General features: G+C 43.6%; 1 protein-coding gene across 1 annotated transcript in view; it reads left to right on the top strand.

The window, feature by feature from the left end:
• Positions 1-6,955: 6,955 nt before the first annotated feature.
• Positions 6,956-9,398, top strand: part of LOC141910794 (uncharacterized) — a 38,898-nt gene continuing 36,455 nt past the window's right edge. The window contains exon 1 of the mRNA XM_074801605.1: positions 6,956-7,824. The gene's annotated coding sequence lies outside the window, so the exon portion shown is untranslated. The remainder of the gene's footprint in view (positions 7,825-9,398) is intronic.

The raw sequence follows: 9,398 nt of genomic DNA, 5'->3' as shown, positions 1-9,398 counted from the left end.
TTCAATTGTAGATGATTTTTTTGGAAACATTGACACTGTTTTAGCTCCATTAAAGATTTTAAATGGCAGCAAAATTGATTTTTGAAAATTCGCGATGCCTCTTCGGGATTGCTGTGACGTCATCTGTCCCGATAACTGCGGGTAGATTTAAGCATTACGGAGATAGGATCGTTTCCAGCCTTTCTGTATAGTATAGCTAAACGACTGGCGCGCGTTGCATCATGGGTAAATTTATTATAAAACATGGCGATCTATTAAAGTAGGATTAACGTATCGCTGGTAAATTATCAAATATTTATCCATTATCAAAGCCCATATTCAAGTGCCTGTGGTCAGGTCCATCAGTCTATCCGAAAACTAGCTCGATCTACACTTGGCTCGCGACCTATCCAAATTCTATCAAAACTAGGTCAACATTGTTTCGTTTGGGACTCAGTAGTGACAGTAAACCCCGGTAGATGGCGAACGAAGCAATCGTGAATAACTGCACCTGTCAGTTTTTAAAATCCTCTACAACATCGGTGTCGGCATTTTCCGCAAGATGGCGATCGAACTCATCGGATTACACTCCTCATCACGCTTGCAGTAAAATGAAAAAGATTCAGTTTTCAGTTCAGGGATTTTTTTTTCATTTCCCGGTTACATAATCTGTTCAAATGCAGTTCAACCAGTCCCCAATAATAAACTACGTACGACGCTGATCCTAACAGACACTGTCACTTGAGCCTCGGGAAGCGTTCTCTTGTCTCTGTAAGGAACGAACGTGTACACTGTATCGGCTCGACCGGAGATAGAGTCGTTGTTTCTGCAAACCACCAACGCGGCTCTTGCGCTATCCAACGCTTGCTAGGTTATCAATGAACCCTGAAAGAGAGAACCGATACCATGGTCAGGATATAAAAAATTCGTTCGCGATTAGATTTCGAAAAAATGACAAATTTTCAAATTGTATTTTCTGTAAAAGAAGAATCTATGAACTTTCACAGATGAGACATCTCTACAAAAAAAAACTCTCTTCAATAAAGCGTGCACGTTATTACAAAAAAAAACTTTATAAGCCTAGATTGGTAACACTAGTAGCAAAATGTCCTTATGGGAAGCCAACATGAATCAAAGCGTTTTTTATTATAGCTGTTAAGATTCCAAAAGATATGAGTTTTGTATACTTAAATCTGTGAATACTTACCCAATAATTGTATGTACAAAAAATATGTTTAATAAATAAGATAGATCATTTTTGACAAAATGTGTGAAAATAAACATGTTACATGTTGTGAATCGAATGCATTGATTTACTGTCGAATCTTAAACCTTGTCGAAGCGTTTACTTTATAAATACATTTACAGCTGATTACTTTAATCACTGAGACACGAATTAGACCGGCGGGGCCGGGGTGTGCTGCTTGCGCAACCTAACCACGCAGATTTGCGCCGTATCCTAATAAGATTAAGGTCAATGACAATTACGTGAATTTATCGGAGAACGGGAGAGTGAAGCGACGGCGGCACCGAGCAGCTGCGTGTGTACGGTATAATTACACTGGATCCAGTCTCGTGCAGTTTTATGACGCACGGCGCGACGGCGAGTATCGGTACATCATTCCCCCGATGGTCAGGTCCCCAGGCCATCAATCTCAGTTCCAGCACGGAGCCACGATCGATTTCCTTCTTCCTCTCCTCGACACTGGCGCGAGTAGAGATACGGTACAGTCGCCTGCCACAGTCGGTGGTCTGAGAAAATTAGCGATTGACGCCGTAACGCACTGGCGGATACCCAATCCTCCCTCTGCCTCTAAAACTGTGGCGGCTGCCGCTGCACGAGCAGGATTAACTCACGATTATATAGAAAATCACATCCTGACTTCAAATCAACGATAAACGCTATAGCTTAAACAGCAGACGAGACTTGATCCCGAAAGTGGTTTTAAATCAGTTTAAGTTGATGTAAGATTGGAACTGAGATGGGATTCAACAAGGGTTTGAAATTGTATGAAGTGTTTGGGGGCATGTACCTAGATATCAAAATCCGGCACTGATTTCAGCCAAGACTGCTATGTAATATTCCAAATAACACAAGATCGATTATTTCACGAAAAATATTAACCTAAATTATTTGCCTAAATTGCCCTAACACTATATATGCTCATAAACCAACCCTCACAATTCCCTCGCTAGATTGACTAGCAGCAGCAGCAGCAGCAGCAGCAGCAGCAGCAGCAGCAGCAGCAGCAGCAGCAGCAGCAGCAGCAGCAGCAGCAGCAGCAGCAGCAGCAGCAGCAGCAGCAGCAGCAGCAGCAGCAGCAGCAGCAGTCAGTCTGTCTGGAGACGTTGCACCGCACTTTAAGATCTATCCGTCTTCCTCTTGACGCAAAGCGTCGGATCTTTTTTTTACAGAATTGACAGCGCATAAAATTTTTCGCGTACAAACCCATCCTAGACTAGATCTACTTTTCCCTCGCCACATCCACCCAATAGGCAATTACCATTAAAGGCAATCGCGACCAATCAGCACAGCGCAATATAAATACCATTTCGGTTCGTACTTAAACGAACCCCGGCAAGTGAGTGGTATACGACGACGATACCACGTCGGCATACTCCACATCGCTCGGTTGCGGAAACACCTTAATGTCGATCGAGCAAGCGAGCGATCGATCGGATCGTGTGGAGCCGAGTGTAATTGCCGTGCGATTCTAGTCGTGGTCGTTGATAAGGTAAAATTTACGACGCTCATTACTTCACTCGGTGAGCAGTAACGGTTCACAGCGGAGAATAGTATTTATTGGTTCTCGGCTCGGGCATGACGCATTTTAGTTGTCACCCATTGAGCCCAATCTGCATCCCCCTGACCGATGCAACCACCATCACCAAAGATTATTTGAGTTTTTTTTTCATCAAGTTCTCTGCGTTCTCTGCCCAGGAACTGGGTCTCCCGAATTAGTGCACAGTAACGCAAAGCCGATCATTCCATGGCCCGGTCAATATTATATCACATAGGCTTATCGGTGATTGTCGCCATCCATCTTCTATCGGCTGCGACGTGTAAGACTTTGTTTGAAACGGTTTTGCTCGCTGGTGACCTGCGATAAAAACCCCGACTGCTCGAGATATCATATTATGATCGGCGGCACCAGCGCCGCTAGTATCACCACTGAACAGCCGAGGAGCGAGAGAGAGAGGGGGAAACTGTACCACCGCCTGACGACGCAATCGATTCTCTAGATGCAGCGAACGAGTGAGTGACGACTCGGCTCATCGTCGAGCGAGACTATTATTAAAGGGGCTACGTTACTATCACTAATCTCCCGACCGTGAATTGACACCTCAATGTGGTGAACCGCTGCGGGCATCCCGGACTGACACATGGGGATCGCAGACTGATTAGAATGACGCAGGAGACCGAGGATGACCCAGACTGGCACAGGGAACCCACAATCACCCAGACTGCACGGGAGAACCAAGACTGAATGACCCAGACTGCATAGGAGAATCCAGAATTACCCAGACTGACACATGGATCCTGGGATGTTTCAACCAGACCGAATCGACCCAGAGTCAGAGTCTATTATCTAATTAGTTGTAAGTGAATATTTTGTGGTGAGTTGAAATGCCTGTCTAAACTTCAAGGTTTTTGGCATCATACGCACGGGAAGTGCATAGCAAAAATGGAAAAAAAGCAATACTGAAGTGAATAGCCGCGCAGTTCGGGGGAGACTCGTTTTATTTCATGTATACGTCGACTGGTTACGAGTATTTTTTATCCGCGAGTTTCTAATCGATTGTGCACCTCTGATGAGTCTGCTGCGCGGGGAAATCGCGCGTCATTCCGAGGAAAAAAAGTAACCGTATTTTCCATACGACGTCAATCGGCACGCCGCCGCCGGCTAGTGGCGCCATCTAGGGTTACGGAAATCACCCTTCGGCGTCGTGAAGGTCGAAACGGAATCTATGACTAACCGGTGATATTTTTATTCGATTTAAAAGAAGCACGTCTCTCCCGCTGAACGGAGAACACGTCAGTTATGCGGCGGCCTACGTGACGCGCACTTTTGTAGTTTTACTACAAAACTAGAACGAGTTTTTTCTAGTTCAAGAAGGACAAGCACGGCCGCACCGACATAGCTTCATGTGAAGTATTTCACCGTGGCCCTGGAGGCTCCCGGGAATTTGTTTTCAAAGAACTCGCCCCTTGAGCTCGTTAACGTAAACTCTACGTATATAGGATTCTCAGTATTTCACTGAAATTTTACCGCTTAATTTGATATTCTACACTAAAAACCTAAAATCATAGAACTGGTTTGGTTTGATTGCACCCGTAAGATGATCTACAAACATGAGTTTATGGATTTTTTGGTTTTTATTTCAAGAATTTAGGGCTCTTGCTTTTTGCTTGACTATGGACTCTAAAACGATCATTTTAGAGTCCATGGTTTGACTGAGGACAGCGATATCAGTTGTACTTTTTAGGTTTGATGATATTTGTTGATCAAATACGAGTCAAATTAAGCCTGAAGACATATTTACAAGAACCGATGAATCCTGAGAATCGCCTACGTAGCGTCAACTCCGCGGGGGAGCTTTTTACACGTATTTCTCGGCGGTGGTGTTTTTGTTAGCGTGGATTGCGCTGCTCTGCGCGCATTCGCTTTTACCCTTCAAACCGGTTTCTTCTATTGTCGCATCCTGTGCGTCAACTATTTGAACCACCTACATTTTTCCTTGCGGAGTTTTATACCTAGATAGAAAAAAAGGACAAAACCAGCTACAGTAGACTACACCGTATTCGGTAAACTCGGCATATACTGCGCGCGGCTCGGATCAGGTGTGAATTCTACTGACATTTATTCATTTGGAAAACTTAAGATTTCCCTAGACCGATTTCCACCGTTGCCTGTTAAACTTGAGTGGCCCTTAAAAATTAATTCATTTTTCATCGTCAGGGCCCAGTTCCACAGTTCTGAGTTAAGATTTGACTCAGAGTTAACTCATTGAAAATGAACTAACTTTAACTCAGAGTTAACTCTAACTCACGACTGTGGAACTGGGTCCAGATGTTCGCTGACTGTTGTAGCCTACAACTGTCTAGAACAGAGTACCGATTCTGGACTCGGTATCCGATCGACATTATGTGAAATATTCACAGAGACAATCCTACCTCATAAATCGTAGTTTACAGCTGGCCTAGATATATTCATTATCTTGTATCTAAATTTTTCTCTTTGAAAAAATTTCGATTATTCAAGTTGATTTCAAAGTATAAGCAGCACGGACGGTTTAATGTACCCTATATCTATAGGGTTCCGGAATAACGTCATTTTCACGCGAGTGGCATCAAAAATTTACTATCAGATTTAGTTTTTGTTTATTTACCCTCATTTAACTCTGATATCAAATTGTAAACTGTAGACTGTAAAGGTTGAATAGATTAGATTCGCCGTGTGTTTAGGAGGGACACTTGATATCGCACTGTGTGTAATTTGATATTGAAAACTATGATTTCCTATAGTAATGAACACCGACGCAAAACCGCGCTCGAGTTGCGTTGCGCCTGCGGTGTATTTTCACACTCGAAATTATTTTTGGGAAAATCCTTCAAATGCATCTCCCTGACTCCCAGTGCGTCGAAATATTACCAGAAGAGTCAGTTATCTTCGGAGTCACCTGCTGAGTCGGTTAAATCCTGGAGTCCACCTGTTGAGTCAGTAGAGTCACCAGTCTGCTTGTTGACGATGTGTGTCCGTGGTGTGTCACCACCGCCGAGTGAAATTATCTCGAGCCCGTATATATCTATAAGCGTTATATTGTTTTTGATATTCGAAACTCGTTTGGAAGCTATTTCAAGTGTGAAATCGTGTATACGTTTAGTCGGTGCACTCTTAGAAAACGGCGAGCCTTCGTTTTTAACGTTTCAGTGCCATTTTCACGTCCGACTGTTGGTCAAAATAATGATTCTAAAATTGTCTAGATTGCCATAATGAAAATGTTACTTTATTAAGACCAGTGAGGTATACGGTGCCTTCATTTGGCGACCAACGAATTTCTGATGGTGAATCAATTTGATGAAAACGCGTAAATTTAACAAACTCGCGAAAATAAACATACATTATATCCGGGAACCTGTTTGTATTAAGGTGGTTGTTTTGTGGATTTATCGGTTCAGTAGGCTCGGCGCTCGGGGCGGCTTGCTCGTCAATGGGCGACGTTTTTGGCGCCTGTTCGACTTTTTATTGTGTATCACGTTTGAGTTTAATTGTAATTCCGCGGCTTCTCGCAACAGACAAAACCGCCACGGCCGCCGCACAGGCCGCTTGTATAATTAATTTGAATGCACAGGTTGGGTCCGAGGTGTTTGGCGCTCGCTCAGTATCCTATATGGCGTGCCGTTTTTGTCCACGGCTCTACGCGGGTAGGGGGTGAGACTGTTTAATAATGTGCTTCGAAGACGTGTTATCTAGATACATCTACACGTGCAAACACTCCCAATTTAAAAAAAAATTGATATCGGTTTTTTTTATAAAAAATAATTATGTCAATAAATATTGACTTAACGCAACGCCGGCGGCCGCGCAGTTGTCGGGTTTCAGACCAGTTGACGGCTTACGGGGTGCAGCGGTCTCGGGTATCCACATATGCCATTTCCGGCAAGGGAGTGAACAGACATTTTTACTCGTTATGAGAGAATTGTTACTAGGTCTAGTACTCGTAGCGACAGCGAGCGCTGCGAGAGTAAACAACATCACCCACCGCCATCAACACCAGAAACTACTCGGCGCTGCCGCCGCCGCCGCGTCTCTACAACCAGCGCGTAATAGAGCAACGATCTATCCGACTGAACGACCTTCACCCCGCGAACGGCTTTACCTCTTCGGATCACGTGACACAGGCAGCGTAATCGATTTCGGCTTGCATTAGTCGACGGCGCCGGCGAGCGAGAGAGCTAGTCGATCGGGTTGTCTACTAGCGAGCGAGCGAACGAATAAAACGGTTATAACCGCACCAGCTGCCGTCATCGTCTATATCTCTCTCCTCTATCGGAGTCCGCATGTCGGTTTTGTGACGGCGATCGTTTTCCGTTCAGCGTCTCGCCGTAGATATCATCATAAAATATATGTCTATTAGATTACACGACAGTGAGGGATTTATGAAATACAGACGGCGATTTTTGTGTTCGTCGCGAGAATATTTTTCGCGGTAGTAAACAGCGTGATTTTGAAAGCGGATGTACACAGACACGCGCGCACACAACACGTCGACAATATTCTGGTACTAAACGGTGCACTCGCGTCAGTCGAGTATACATATATACAGATTGAGATATAGATAGAGAGGGAAAACATCGTCAGTCGGAAAAATACTTCTTCAATAACGAACCTCGCTCCTGTCTATGGACACAACTGGTGAACGATCGCACGAGTGAATATATAATGTTGGATTCTGCGGTTTGCGCCCGTTTTGAATAAATTGCTTTCGAAATTTCGGCGCAAATAGAGCTACGAAGCGTACGTAGTGTTTGTTGTAGTGTATCGTACGACGGACTAAAAACAACGAGGTTTGAAAAACGGGCGTTACGTCCATACACATCAGTGTATTCACACTCGCGTACACACACGCAGAGCGCAGGAAATATTGACTCGGATTCGCGAAGATTATCTTGAGTGTATTTGATTGAAAGATTATGATGGATGATTTTGAAAATGCAATCGCCGACGCACGGGATGAAGACGGTTTTAACAGTGGAATTACGTCGTTATCGCTATTTATAGGATCAACTTACAACGATTCAGACTAAATACACGACAAACTGAAACTACACAAAAATAAACGGTAGGTTTTAGATATTTTCTTGCGTCTCTCAAGTTTTTGTTAACTATTTTTTCTAAATATTAATCACTTGCGAGAACAGTAATGGGTTTTTCTCCGTCGTATTTCGACATTTATAAAATGCGATATACAAAAACAAGTCGGGTGCGTATTGGTGCAATATACACGCCACGACGACGGAACTCCGCCGCAGTGGAATTCAACCCACACGTCGGCGGCGGCGGCGCTCTCTGTGGCCGCGGCCGCCGTATACATATATATCTATATATACACGTAAATATTTCATTACTGTAAAATTTTCATAATACGTATATACATTATATCCACGTATTTGCGATGGTAAGCTTAGATTAGTTTGAACTAACTAAACTCTCCTAGTATCACCGGCCGGCCCGTGGTTTTCTACTCGCAAATATATAAGCCGCAAACTCTACACGGAGAATCCGGGTCCGCGGCGTCTAGATGGTAATGTTCGTATGCTACGTGTAAAAGGCCTACACACAATGCGGGTGGTTCAATTTTCGACCATTTTATAATTGCACACGCCGTGTACACTCGACGCCGCGGCTGCCGCGATTAGCGAGAGACTGATGGGAACCGAGGCTTCGACGATCGCCGTCAAAACGATCTCGCTTAAACAACGCAACCGAAAACCTGTTTATGTTACGATAAAACAAAGCTCTCGGAATAAAAACTGCTCAGTCGCGCATAGTACGCAAACATACACATCAATTAACACTCCGGATATAATGCGTAACATTGCGTAATATCAGAGCGAGAACTAGCGTTGAGGTGAACAGATATACAACACTGCGCTATTGAGGTGACCCCCGACAAAATAGACGGTAAAATTAGGTTAGATTCTATTTTTAACGGTCGTAAAAACATGTGTTGTATTTTTTCTAATGCGATGTGATTTTTTTCTCGGTATTATTGCGCGGTGTCGGGTCTGATGGAACGGCCGGGGAGGGTACTGAAGGGATCGTGTATAGACGATCATATCTAGTGAGAGTTTCTAAAGTCGTGTATTCGGATTTTAATTCTCGATAAATAAAATTCGATCTTCGAATCTGTACAGTGGATTTTAAACTTATTATCCGTTTTACGATATGTCGTGGTTTGGACATATTTGCGATTTCGATAGATTTTATACAAATCCGGGAAATATCCGGGAAATTTATTATTTTAAATTTCACCTAGTATTTTTCAAGCGCAACTTTCTTTAGCAATCTTTCTTGAAAATCTTTCTCGAAATGTTGACGTTCCTGTGGGGTATGATAGTATAACATATAAGCTAATTTTGCGATACAACGAGTATAACGTTTCCATTTTGGAAAATTGTAAATTAAATACTGGGGAATTTTGGATTCATGTAACCGTGGGAACCATGAGTATAGTATAGTGTATATCGTATATACGAGTATAGTATATAGCGACGTTTCTGGCTGGCGGTAATTGCTGTAATGCGATGCTTGACACCGCGGCGGCTTCGGCGAAGTCGGAAACGTGTCTCTCTCTCTCTTTCTCCGTGACGCGTCTGGTAAACACGCCTACGTAAATAGACACGGACACGTCGT

The sequence above is a fragment of the Tubulanus polymorphus genome, chromosome 9 (assembly GCF_964204645.1).
Source record: "Tubulanus polymorphus chromosome 9, tnTubPoly1.2, whole genome shotgun sequence".
NCBI classification, from domain to species: Eukaryota; Metazoa; Nemertea; class Palaeonemertea; order Tubulaniformes; family Tubulanidae; genus Tubulanus; species Tubulanus polymorphus.
Note: the sequence above shows the minus strand (reverse complement) of the source record. Positions and strands in the feature narration are given on the sequence as shown.